This window comes from Ranitomeya variabilis, chromosome 5 (genome assembly GCF_051348905.1).
Source record: "Ranitomeya variabilis isolate aRanVar5 chromosome 5, aRanVar5.hap1, whole genome shotgun sequence".
Classification (NCBI taxonomy): Eukaryota; Metazoa; Chordata; class Amphibia; order Anura; family Dendrobatidae; genus Ranitomeya; species Ranitomeya variabilis.
Window position 1 is genome coordinate 456,433,817 of NC_135236.1, and position 13,798 is coordinate 456,447,614.

Below are 13,798 nucleotides of genomic sequence, written 5' to 3' on the forward strand. Positions count from 1 at the left end.
GCAAAGTGCAGGCTCCCTCCCTCAAAGAGAGCAGAGGTCGCCGCCACGGTGAAGAGGCTGAGGGGGTCTATAGTCTCCCTGGAAGACCGTAGAGCGGAGATCCTGGCGGGAAGCGGCCCCTTTGAGGAGAAGCTAAAAAACGACGACCGGTTTAGGGCCATGACCGGTGGGTCTCCTGAGGGGTCAGGAGACCCCTGCCAGGTGGAGGAAGAGGAGGAGGAAGATGGCGGTCCATCTGCGCCATACCCACCTGAAGGCCTGGGGAGTAACAGCACCCAGGTATCGTATAGTGGGATAGCCCCTGAGCAAGTGGCCCTCCCGTCGGACTCCAGTAACTCGGAGGAAAGCGGGAGCGAGGGGGAGGATGGCGGTGGTACTAGCAGTCAGGGGGGCTGCCTCATCCTGCAGCAAGTGCGGCAGATCGAGTCCCCAGCACGGTTTGGCGAGCTGTTTGGGGACGAGGTCTGCGAGGATGGGGCAACCGGGAGGGGGAAAAAACGGAAGAAGGCGAAAAAGGAGTCCGTTGTGGAGAAATTTATCTACGTCCCCCTTTCCGGGGCTCCCCTGTCCCGTTGTGCGGAACCCGCTACCCACCCCGGCTCGGGCCCTGTTGTGGGTCAGCAGCAAGGGAGCGGGGAGAGGAAAGTCTGCCCGGATCGGAATGCCATGCCTGGTGGTGGTAGCTCTGATTCGGGCAGTGATATGGAGTGCGGTGCCGGCGGAGCCGGTGGTAGTGTTTGTGGTGGAGGTGCTCGGGCCAAGTCCCCTGTGGCAGGGGGGGCTGGCCCGGCACCTGGTGTGCAGGCAGCCGGGGCCGCATCTCCGGCGGCGAGAGCTGGGGTGTCCGGGTCCCCCACATGCGGATCCGCTCAAAAGGCTGGATCTTTTTTGGGGACCCGGAGACCAGGAAAGGGCGCGTCTAAGGTAAAGGCACAATGCAAGGTACTGGTAGCTCCCCTGCCGGTGTCCGTGGCCAGGTCGGGGACCCCCGTGCGTGGAGCCAGTGATGGGTCCATGCCGGGGGCCCCGCCGCCACTGGACGCTGAGGGGGAGTGGCCTGTGCTGAGGGGTTCAGCGGTGGTGGCGGCTGGTGCGGGGGCTATGCCTCTTGGCGTCAGTACCGTGGGGGGCCCTGGGCATACCCCGGGGTCTCCAGTGCGGGTGGCGTCGGGGGGCGTGGCTTCCCCAGCTGCGACCCCAGTTGTCCCCTCCATGCATGTGTCTGGGGCCCGTGAGGGGGGCGTGGCCTCCCCGAGTGTTGCCCGGCCCGCTGTGGTTGTGGCATGCGGGGGGGGTGTGCCCTCCTCGGCTGCTGTCCCACCCGCCGCTGTGGTTGCGGCCGGCGGGGGGGGGCGCAGCCTCGGTGGTCGCGGGACCCCCCGCTGTGATCGCGGGACCCCCCGCTGTGATCGCGGGACCCCCCGCGGTGATCGCGGCCGGAGGTGGGGGCGTGGCCTGTGCGGCTGCGGCCCCGCCCCCTGGTGCTGTGGTCGGCGGGGGGCGTGGCCTCGGCGGGTCTACCGCGAGTGGCTCCGCCCACTCGGAAAAATAATAGTGCTGCGGCAACTAAAGCCGGCAAAGGGGTGCCGGGGTCCCCTGCCCACTTACTGTCATCCGGTGGTGCGGGGGCTCCGGTGCCTGAAGATCCAAGAACAGACTGTGGTCCCGGTGTGGAGCAGGGTCCGGTGGCAGAGTCCGGCCCTGCTCCAAGTAGTAATAAAGTAAAAAAAATGGCTGCCGCAGAGGGCTCAGGAGGTGCTACTGCTCCTGAGCTTAGGCAAGGCAGAGTGATGGTTGAGCTCTGCCCTGCGGGCCTTAAAGGGGCAGCGGCACCCCTGGGGAAAGTGAAAGAGACTGCACCAGGAAGTGTGCAGCAGGAGCCCCCAGCAGGTGGAAGGAAGGTTAGGGAAAAAAAAAAGCATGTTATTGTGAATGATAATAAAAATGATACTGGGGTGAATGTGGCCGTGGCGAATGTGGATATGAATGACGGTATGGATGGTGTGTTGTGTGTTGGGGATGTGGGGGAGGGTATGAGTGGTGTCACAAATGTTGCAGGTGTGAAAGGTGTGGATGGCGGCACGGATGTTGGCGGCACGGATGTTGGTGGCGCGGATGGTGGTATAGATGGCGGTGCGGGGGGTGGGGGGGAGGCTGGTCCATCTGCCCCCCCAGTCGCTCCCCTCCCCCTTTCTTTTGCAAGGGTGGTGGCTGGGGCTCCAGGGGGTTCACGGGGGGCTCGGGGGGTCTCCTCGCCTCTGGGTTCCGGGGACGGCGTTTTGCAGCGCCGTTTTCTGGAAGCCCTAAAAAATGGAGAGCGGTCGATCCTGGTAGAGGGAAGAGAGGTGGACCTGTCTTTCTGGCTGGAGAGACATGGCCTGGCCGCCTTCCAAGATAGAAGGGAGGGGGAAACCGTATGGTCCCTCCCGACAGCCGGGCAGGGGGTGGCGAGGAGGAATGTAGTCCGTCTTCGCTGGAGGGGCAGTGAAGCTTGCCCACCCAGGAGTAGGGTGGTGGAGCTCCTTCTGAAGATGGGCTTTGGGGCAGTTGACATCTTTGCCCTAATTCATCCTGCGGCCACTCTCTTCTTCGACATCAGTTTCGTGCGGCCGGAGGGGCTTGAGCTCTTCTGGTTAAATTACGAGCTGGTGAAGGGGGAGCCCGGCTGGCGAGACTTCGCTGTACAAGCGGTGTCTCGCCAAAATGGCGTGAAGAAAGTGACCGTGGTGACCTGTAACGAGTCACTTTCTGGGGTGGACATCCTGACGTGGCTTTCCCGCTATGGGGAAGTCACGGACGTCCCCAAAAAAAATCGGGACGAATTCGGCATTTGGTCAGGGGGCTGGACCTTCATGATGAAGTTGAAGGTCTCAGGGGGTACTGTCACCCACATCCCTTCCTCGGCGTTCATTGGAAGGGACCGGATCCTGATCTTCTACCAGGGGCAGCCGAAGGTCTGTCACAGGTGCGGTGATCCCCGCCACTTCAGCGCAAGCTGCAAGGTGCAGAAATGTGCCTTGTGTGGCGGGGTAGGCCATCTCGCTGCATCCTGTAAGGACATTCGGTGTAACCTGTGTGGTGATCTGGGTCACCCGTACAGCCGCTGCCCTCGCTCTTTCTCCAATTCCACTGCTGGCCGGGTGGGGGGAGGCCGTGAGGGGGAAACCTCTGGCGGTTCGACCTCTGCCATGGTAGGTGGTGGCAGCGGGGGAGGGGCTGAGGGGTCAGTGAGGAGAGACAAAGCCCGGAATCCTGCCTACCAAAGGAGGCAGGAAAGGCGCCACGGGGGTGGGGGGCAGGGAGAGCCTCAGGCAACTGGGGTAATGTCTGCTCCCCCCTCTGAGGCATCGGCTGTTGTCGCTGAGGCCCCGGGGGAGGCGGAGGTGTGCGAGGAGATCAGGAGGATGGAGAGGGAGGACAACAGGGCTGACTCCGACAACTCCTCCCAGTATGAAAGTGTGGATGAGGAGGTCACGGATCAGCCGACAGTAAAGCAGGGTGAAAAACATCGTACCAAAAAAGGGGGGAAGAAGAAAAAGAGGGTTGCTAAACCTTCTGGTCCTTCGCCCCCTCCCCTGACCGTAGATATGCCAACGGAAGGGCTCACCGGCTCCCCTCTGATTGCCCTCTCCAACCGGTTCCAAGCCCTCGAGGACTCTGCTGAGCCGGAGGTCGAGGGTGAGGGGCCGGGGGCGGCACCTGGGGGGCTTTCGGGGGGCGGCGCAGTCTGTCCTCCGGAGGACGTTGTTTCCTCTGGGGGGGGACTGACCCGGAACCCAGAGGCGAGGATACCAACAAAATGGATACCTCATCCTCTTTAAAGAGGAAGAACATGTCCGATCCAGTCCCTTCTTCGGGGGGGAAAAGTAAAGAGGATGGGGTGGGGAAGAAGAAGGCTGTCTAACTCAATCACCCATGATGGCTGAACTCACCCCGTTGACTCTGGCGTCGATTAATGTCGCCAGCATAAAGTCTGATGCGGCTAGATTTGCGGCCTTTGATTTTTTCACCCGAATTGAGGCTGAAATTTTGTTTTTGCAGGAGACCAGACTAACGGACATGGGGGTCATCCACAAGGCAAAAAAGGAGTGGAGGTGTGGGCCCTCATACTGGTCTCTTGCGGCCGAGCCGTATAGCGGGGTGGCGGTCCTTTTTAAGACCGCTGAGGTGGAATGCCGACGGGTTATTGAGATAGAAATGGGGAGGTGCCTGGTCTTAGACGTCTTCATGAGGGGACAGGAGCTTCGGCTCATAAACATCTATGGCCCACAATCCAAGTGGGACCGTAAATGTCTCTTCATGAAGATCAAGCCCTTTCTTTTTACGAGCCGGCAGGTGGTCTTTGGTGGGGATTTCAACACCATTACGAGATCCAGTGATAGGGGAGGTCCCGGAGGCCGCCTGGCTTATGATAGCATAGCCCTAAATAGTTTAGCTAGTGAAGCTCGCCTGGTGGATGTCCACATTCGGCACACCCCAGGTCACGGGGGTTTCACCTTTCATAGGGGTAGCAGTAGGTCTAGGATAGACAGGTTTTTTTTGAAGGAGGACGCCATCTTTTCCGCAGTGTCCGCCGTTGAGGTGGAGTTCTCCGATCACTGTTTAATTTTCTTTTCTCTGAATGTTACAGAGACCCCCCCGGATGGGAAGAGGGCTGTGGAAGCTGAATTCATCCCTTCTGGAAGAGGCGGAGGTGAGACAATCCTTTGAGGCTTTTCTTCAGAGCCAGGCACCGCTTTTGGATCTCTGTAGTACTAAGTCTGAGTGGTGGGAGATCTTCAAGAAAAGGGTGGCGGGGTTCTTCCGTCAGCTCTCGAGCCTCAGAAGCCTGACCAGGCATCGCTTGTATCAGGACCTGAGGAGGAAACTCGAGCAGCTCGTCTCGACTGGAGGTGACCGAGAGGAAATCTCCAGAGTGAAATCTTTACTCAAGGGGTGTCAGTACGATAGGCACGCATCTTTAGTTTTTGAGAGGGACTTCGGGAAATACCGCTCGCCCGACCCTTACAGAAACTGTAAGATGTCAGTGAGTTGTAAGGTGGTGACAGGACTGATCGATAGTACGGGTTCCCTGAAGAGATCCAAATCAGGGATCCTGGAGGTGGTCAGGTCCTTTTACTCACGCCTTTTGAGGAAGAGGGATCTGGATCGAGATGGGATGTCGGCTTTCCTGGCTGAAACTGTTCCTGAGCCAGGAGATGACCCCTCTCTTCATGTTTTGGCCGAGGTAATCAGGGAAGAGGAAGTGAGACTGGCCATTGATGGGCTCCGGCCCAAGAAATCGCCAGGTCCGGATGGCTTAACATCCGAGTTTTACAAAACTTTTAGGGACTCCTTGGTCCCCCTCTTGACTGAGGTGTTTAATGAGTGCCTCTCCTCGGGTGCTCTTCCCAGTTCAATGAGGAAGTCGGCCCTGATTATCTTGTCAAAGGGTAAGGACTCGTCCCGTATCGAGAATTGGCGTCCCATAGCGCTCCTCGATACGGACCGAAAGATTCTGGCAAAGGTGTTGTTTAATCGGCTGGTGAAGTTTGCACCCCGGCTCCTTTCGGGGGCTCAGCACTGTTCTGTTCCAGGCCGCAGTACTTTTAGTGCTGTGCTCGGTGTCCGAGAGGCAGTGGAGCAGGGCATTGCAGGTCGCTGGAAGGGGTACTTGCTGTCCTTAGACCAGGCAAAAGCTTTTGACCGGGTGGATCATGAGTACCTCTGGTCTGTCCTTCTGAGGTATGGTCTGCCGGGGAGGTTTGTAAATTGGTTAAAGACCTTGTATGAAGGGGCTGAGACTTTCCCGCTCGTGAACGGTTGGGTTGGTCACTCTTTTGAGGTGAGCTCCGGGGTCCGTCAGGGCTGTCCTCTGAGCCCACTCTTATACGTGTTCGCGATCGATCCCTTCTTAAGGAGGGTAGATCGTGGACCGTTGGTGGGAGTCGGGATGGACCGGGCGGAGCCGGGGGCCACTCTGAGGGTGGTGGCGTACGCCGACGACGTCTCCCTTTTTGTATCCTCAAGAGAGGAGGCGGATTGGGTCATGTCTGAGGTCGTGCGCTACTCGGAGGCATCCGGGTCCATGATCAACCGGGAAAAGTGCGAGAGTCTCTGGCTGGGAGGGGGAGATCCAAGTTTTGATCTCCCGGACACCCTTCCAGGGCCCCAGTCCTCCGCTAAGATCTTAGGCATCAATTTTGGCCCAGGGGACTATCCCCAACAAAATTGGGAAGGCAGGCTCAAGATTGCCGCCCAGAAGGTGGACCAGTGAAAGGGTTGGTCTTTAACCCTGAGGGAAAGGGTCAGCCTGGCCAAGGGTTATTTGCTTCCTTTGTTAATTTACTTGGGCAGCGTCTGCATCTTGCCAGAATCTCTCTGGATGCGGGTCTATAGCCTGTTCTTCCAACTGTTATGGGGGAACAGGCTTAACCTAATCAAGAGGGAGGTCACGTACCGCACGAGGAGACTAGGTGGGTTGGGTATGGTCAACCCAGTGGTGTTCTTAGTGAACACCTTTCTTAAGACCAACATTGCCAACCTCTGGACAGAGAGGGCTCCTCCGTGGGTATTCTCCTGCAGGGGATGGTTTCGGCCTTTCTTCCAGGAATGGGAGACAGGAGGGCAGGTGAAGGACCTACGAACACCACATGGACATCTCCCGGCTTATGCTACCCCGGCTCTGAAGGTGATCCGCCGGTGGGGTCTGGGAATGTGGGAAATCAGGACCATGTCGAGGAAATCCCTTGACAGTAGGGTCCTGTTGACCCATTTCCAGAAGCCCCTGGTGCTCAGAGATTGCCCAGGCCGGGATCTGGAGGGGGGGCTCGGGTTGTTAAATTCTTCACGGATCCCCTCGAAGTTTTGGGACTTGGCCTGGCGCTGCTTCCATGGGAGGCTGTATGTGAGAGACAATCTGAAGTACAGGAACTCTGATGATCGGGGTTGTCCCCGTGAAGAGTGTGGCGACATGCTGGAAAGCATGGAGCACTTCCTCCTTCAATGTCCCTTTAATACAGGGGTCTATAACCGGGTGGGTGCTTCCATAGGCTGGCCTAGGCTGGCATCCCTTTCCTACCCGGAGTGGGCTTATGGGGCATTCAGATCCCTTGGTGGCCGAGATCGGGGCACTTTATTCCTAGTTAGTGTAGTTGTTAGGTTCTACACCTGGAATGCACGGTGCCTAGTTTCAATACAGCATAAAACCCTCCCCCGGGATGAGGTGGTTAGTAACACCTTGGGTGACCTGGGTAAGGTGCGCTCTTTGGAGTTCGGGAGGCTGGGTGCGAGGAGGGCCTCTTGGCTTTGGAGGGGTCTCTCCTTTTAATACGTACCCGAGGGAAAGCTTGGTTGAGTGATTAGGGGCTTCCTAGGTGTTTGGGAGGCTGGGTGGGAAGAGGGCCTCTTCACTTTTGGAGGGGTTTCTCTTTTTACTCTAGGGACAGATTGGTTGTGTGACTGGGAGAGGGAAAGATAAGGTGGTGTGGGGTGTTGAGGGACAGTTATATAGGGATAGATAGGGACAGGGAGGGACAGTCTAGGGATAGGTAGATAGTTAGTATTGTTAAGTTAGGTAGAGTAGGGATAGGTAGGGGCATGAAGGGACAGATAGGGTCAGCTTTTTGAGGGACAGTTTTAGTTGAGTAGGGACAGGGTGTTTGTGTTGGTGTTAGGGTCAGGGCCTCTTCAGACTCCTATTCCCTGGTGGTGGGCTGATGTGTGGCACGCTTAGCCTTTTTGTTTTGTTTCTGGTAGAATTAATGGATATCGGGCTTGAAGGTGCCGAACTTGGGCCTTACAGGTTAAAAGCTGTTGTTTTAGGATTGTGGTATTTTGATGTTGTGTTAGTAAAGTTATGATCTGTAAATAAAATTTTTGTATGTCTGTATTTTATCTTGTGGTATGTATAGTTAGTATGTTGTGGGGGTGTAGTTTAGGTTGGGTGGGGGGTGTTTGTTGGGGGGTTGCATAAGGGCATATGGACCCTGGAAACAATATAAGGGCATGGAAACTTTCATGGACCCGGAGGAAAAAAGTGTGGTGTATTTTTCAGAGGGCATGAACTTGCATGGACCCGTGGTGGCAGTGTGGGTGGAGGGAAAAAAATAAAATAAATAAAAAAATAAAAAATAAATATATATAAAAATAAAAAATAAAAAAATATAAAAAAAAGTAAAAAAAAAAAAAAAAAAAAAGAGTCGTGGTAATTGCTGTGTTTAGAGTGTTATAGAGTGTTAAGTTTGTATAGCTAGGTTGGCCTTTTCTTTTCTTTTTTGGGCAGCATGGGCCAGATTTTCTTTTCTAGTTTTATATGTATATATGTAATTAAATAGTGGGGAGTGTGAGTGTATGTGTGAGTGTATGTGCGAATGAGTTTTTCTTTACTTTATATTTGTCTATTGGTTAGGAAAAATGGATGTGATGATTTTCCTGCTGGGGGTTTCCTAAAGCTGCGAAGTTAAGAGACTCTAAGAGGCGTGGGAAAAAAGACTTCTTAAATGCTGGTTTTATTTTTGTAAGATATGTTGTGTATTTCTGTTTTTGTTTGTGTTTTGTATTTTTTATAAATAAAAGAGTTCCTGAAGGAACTACAGATAGTGCTTTGGAATGGTGCCCGGGCTGCCCCTGCAAGACTTTCACACTTGGGTGCCCCTCAGGCGCTGGTTTGGTAGTTGTAGCCCCTCAGGGTTGAGGCCACTCTGGGTCCGATTTGGTGGCCCGGGTCACTCTGGGTCCGATTTGGTGGCCCGGGTCACTCTGGGTCCGATTTGGTGGCCCGGGTCACTCTGGGTCCGATTTGGTGGCCCGGGTCACTCTGGGTCCGATTTGGTGGCCCGGGTCACTCTGGGTCCGATTTGGTGGCCCGGGTCACTCTGGGTCCGATTTGGTGGCCCGGGTCACTCTGGGTCCGATTTGGTGGCCCGGGTCACTCTGTGTCCGATTTGGTGGCCCGGGTCACTCTGGGTCCGATTTGGTGGCCCGGGTCACTCTGGGTCCGATTTGGTGGCCCGGGTCACTCTGGGTCCGATTTGGTGGCCCGGGTCACTCTGGGTCCGATTTGGTGGGCCGGGTCACTCTGGGTCCGATTTGGTGGGCCGGGTCACTCTGGATCCGATTTGGTGGGCCGGGTCACTCTGGGTCCGATTTGGCGGGCGGCGCCAGTCTGGGTCCGACTTGGCGGGCGGCGCCACTCTGGGTCCGACTTGGCGGGCGGCGCCACTCTGGGTCCGACTTGGCGGGCGGCGCCACTCTGGGTCCGACTTGGCGGGCGGCGCCACTCTGGGTCCGATTTGGTGGGCTGGGTCACTCTGGGTCCGATTTGGCGGGCCGGGTCACTCTGGGTCCGATTTGGCGGGCCGGGTCACTCTGGGTCCGATTTGGCGGGCCGGGTCACTCTGGGTCCGATTTGGCGGGCCGGGTCACTCTGGGTCCGATTTGGCGGGCCGGATCACTCTGGGTCCGATTTGGCGGGCCGGGTCACTCTGGGTCCGATTTGGCGGGCCGGGTCACTCTGGGTCCGATTTGGCGGGCGGCGCCACTCTGGGTCCGATTTGGCGGGCGGCGCCACTGGGTCCGATTTGGCGGGCGGCGCCACTCTGGGTCCGATTTGGCGGGCGGCGCCACTCTGGGTCCGATTTGGCGGCCCGGGTCACTCTGGGTCCGATTTGGCGGGCGGCGCCACTCTGGGTCCGATTTGGCGGGCGGTGCCACTCTGGGTCCGATTTGGCGGGCGGCGCCACTCTGGGTCCGATTTGGCGGGCGGCGCCAATCTGGGTCCGATTTGGCGGGCGGCGCCACTCTGGGTCCGATTTGGCGGGCGGCGCCACTCTGGGTCCGATTTGGCGGGCGGCGCCACTCTGGGTCTGATTTGGCGGCCCGGGTCCCTCTGGGTCCGATTCGGCGGCCCGGGTCACTCTGGGTCCGATTTGGTGGCCCGGGTCACTCTGGGTCCGATTTGGCGGGCGGCGCCACTCTGGGTCTGATTTTGCGGGCGGCGCCACTCTGGGTCCGATTTGGTGGGCGGCGCCTCTCTGGGTCCGATTTGGCGGGCGGCGCCACTCTGGGTCCGATTTGGCGGGCGGCGCCACTCTGGGTCCGATTTGGCGGGCGGCGCCACTCTGGGTCCGATTTGGCGGGCGGCGCCACTCTGGATCCGATTTGGCGGGCGGCGCCACTCTGGGTCCGATTTGGCGGGCGGCGCCACTCTGGGTCCGATTTGGCGGGCGGCGCCACTCTGGGTCCGATTTGGCGGGCGGCGCCACTCTGGGTCCGATTTGGCGGGCGGCGCCACTCTGGGTCCGATTTGGCGGGCGGCGCTACTCTGGGTCCGATTTGGCGGGCGGCGCCACTCTGGGTCCGATTTGGCGGGCGGCGCCACTCTGGGTCCGACTTGACGGGCGGCGCCACTCTGGGTCCGATTTGGCAAGCGGGGGCACTCTGGGTCCGATTTGGCAAGCGGGGGCACTCTGGTCCGATTTGGTGGGCTGGGTCCGATTTGGTGAGCGGGGCAATAATGATAAGACTACAGATAGTTCTTTGTAATTGTGCTGTACTGTCACTTTAAGAGCTGACATTATCTGACAAAACTTGTGACCTGGTGGGCTGATGTAGAGTTTATAGGTGTTGGCATAGTAACTGGGTCTCACTGCGCATATCAATGAGCTAATCAGCCAGGTGGCAGTTATTTTTAGAAATTGCCTCAGAAATCAGGCCCATTATAAACGTATTGGAAAATTTCCCTATTGAAACGCATTGAGACACTTTTTTCAAACGCAAATTGCGCCAAAACTCCAAATCCGATCGACACGAAAAATACTTAGCACACCTCTCAGGGACGCTGGCTTCGAAATGACACCTCACTGGAGTCTGTGAGTTTAGCGGTTCGGGCCGCATTACGTGCGGACTGAATAATAAGAAGAATAATAATAACTAGATGGGTATTTCCTGAAGGAACTACAGATAGTGCTTTGGAATGGTGCCCGGGCTGCCCCTGCAAGACTTTCACACTTGGGTGCCCCTCAGGCGCTGGCTTGGTAGTTGTAGCCCCTAAAGGGGTGAGGCCACTCTGGGTCCGATTTGGTTGGCGGGGTCACTCTGGGTCCGATTTGGCGGCCCGGGTCACTCTGGGTCCGATTTGGCGGGCGGCGCCACTCTGGGTCCGATTTTGCGGGCGGCGCCACTCTGGGTCCGATTTGGCGGGCGGCGCCTCTCTGGGTCCGATTTGGCGGGCGGCGCAACTCTGTTTCCGATTTGGCGGGCGGCGCCACTCTGGGTCCGATTTGGCGGGCGGCGCCACTCTGGGTCCGATTTGGCGGGCGGCGCCACTCTGGGTCCGATTTGGCGGGCGGCGCCACTCTGGGTCCGATTTGGCGGGCGGCGCCACTCTGGGTCCGATTTGGCGGGCGGCGCCACTCTGGGTCCGATTTGGCGGGCGGCGCCACTCTGGGTCCGATTTGGCGGGCGGCGCCACTCTGGGTCCGATTTGGCGGGCGGCGCCACTCTGGGTCCGATTTGGCGGGCGGCGCCACTCTGGGTCCGATTTGGCGGGCGGCGCCACTCTGGGTCCGACTTGACGGGCGGCGCCACTCTGGGTCCGATTTGGCGGGCGGGGGCACTCTGGGTCCGATTTGGCAAGCGGGGCAATAATGATAAGACTACAGATAGTGCTTTGTAATTGTGCTGTACTGTCACTTTAAGAGCTGATATTATCTGACAAAACTTGTGACCTGGTGGGCTGGTAGAGTTTATAGGCGTTGGCATAGTAACTGGGTCTCACTGCGCATATCAATGAGGTAATCAGCCAGGTGGCAGTTATTTTTAGAAATTGCCTCAGAAATCAGGCCCATTATAAACGTATTGGAAAATTTCCCTATTGAAATGCATTGAGACACTTTTTTCAAACGCAAATTGCGCCAAAACTACAAATCCGATCGACACGAAAAATACTTAGCACACCTCTCAGGAACGCTGGCTTCGAAATGACACCTCACTGGAGTCTGTGACTTTAGCGGTTCGGGCCGCATTACGTGCGGACTGAATAATAAGAATAAGAATAAGAAGTTTACCACGGTGGAATAACAGTATAGTGCTTTGTTCCAAAGCACTATAACTAGATGGGTATTTCCTGAAGAAACTACAGATAGTGCTTTGGAATGGTGCCCGGGCTGCCCCTGCAAGACTTTCACACTTGGGTGCCCCTCAGACGCTGGTTTGGTAGTTGAGGATTTGGTGGGCAGGGCCACTCTGGGTCCGATTTGGTGGCCCGGGGCACTCTGGGTCCGAATTGGTGGCCCGGGGCACTCTGGGTCCGATTTGGTGGCCCGGGGCACTCTGGGTCCGATTTGGTGACCCGGGGCACTCTGGGTCCGATTTGGTGGCCCGGGTCACTCTGGGTCCGATTTGGTGGCCCAGGTCACTCTGGGTCCGATTTGGTGGCCCGGGTCACTCTGGGTCCGATTTGGTGGCCCGGGTCACTCTGGGTCCGATTTGGTGGCCCGGGTCACTCTGGGTCCGATTTGGTGGCCCGGGTCACTCTGGGTCCGATTTGGTGGCCCGGGTCACTCTGGGTCCGATTTGGTGGCCCGGGTCACTCTGGGTCCGATTTGGTGGCCCGGGTCACTCTGGGTCCAATGTGGTGGCCCGGGTCACTCTGGGTCCGATGTGGTGGCCCGGGTCACTCTGGGTCCGATGTGGTGGCCCGGGTCACTCTGGGTCCGATGTGGTGGCCCGGGTCACTCTGGGTCCGATTTGGTGGCCCGGGTCACTCTGACTGACAGCAGGATAAGGGAATGGCTGATAACAGAGAATAGACTGACAGCAGGACAAGGGAATGGCTGATAACAGAGAGAATAGACTGACAGCACGACAGGGGAATGGCTGATAACAAAGAGAAATAGACTGACAGCAGGACGGGGAATGGCTGATAACAGAGAGAAATAGACTGACAGCAGGACAGGGGAATGGCTGATAACAGAGAAAAAGACTGACAGCAGGATGGGGGAATGGCTGATAACAGAGAGAATAGACTGACAGCAGGACGGGGAATGGCTGATAACAGGGAGAATAGACTGACAGCAGGACAGGGGAATGGCTGATAACAGAGAGAAATAGATGGGTATTTCCTGAATGAGCTATAGATAGTGCTTTGGAATGGTGCCCGGGCTGCCCCTGCAAGACTTTCACACTTGGGTGCCCCTCAGGCGCTGGTTTGGTAGTTGTAGCCCCTCAGGGTTGAGGCCACTCTGGGTCCGATTTGGCGGGCGGCGCCGCTCTGGGTCCGATTTGGCGAGCGGCGCCGCTCTGGGTCCGATTTGGCGTGCGACGCCGCTCTGGGTCCGATTTGGCGGGCGGCGCCACTCTGCGTCCGATTTGGCGGGCAGCGCCACTCGGTCCGATTTGGCGGGCGGCGCCACTCTGGGTCCGATTTGGCGGGCGGCGCCACTCTGGGTCCGATTTGGCGGGCGGCGCCACTCTGGGTCCGATTTGGCGGGCGGCGCCACTCTGGGTCTGATTTGGCGGGCGGCGCCACTCTGGGTCCGATTTGGCGGGCGGCGCCACTCTGGGTCCGATTTGGCGGGCGGCGCCACTCTGGGTCCGATTTGGCGGCCGGCGCCACTCTGGGTCCGATTTGGTGGGCGGCGCCACTCTGGGTCCGATTTGGCGGGCGGCGCCACTCTGGGTCCGATTTGGCAAGAGTGGGCACTCTGGTCCGATTTGGTGGGCTGGGTCCGATTTGGTGAGCGGGGCAATAATTATAAGACTACAGATAGTGTTTTGGAATTGTGCTCTACTGTCACTTTAAGAGCGGACATTATCT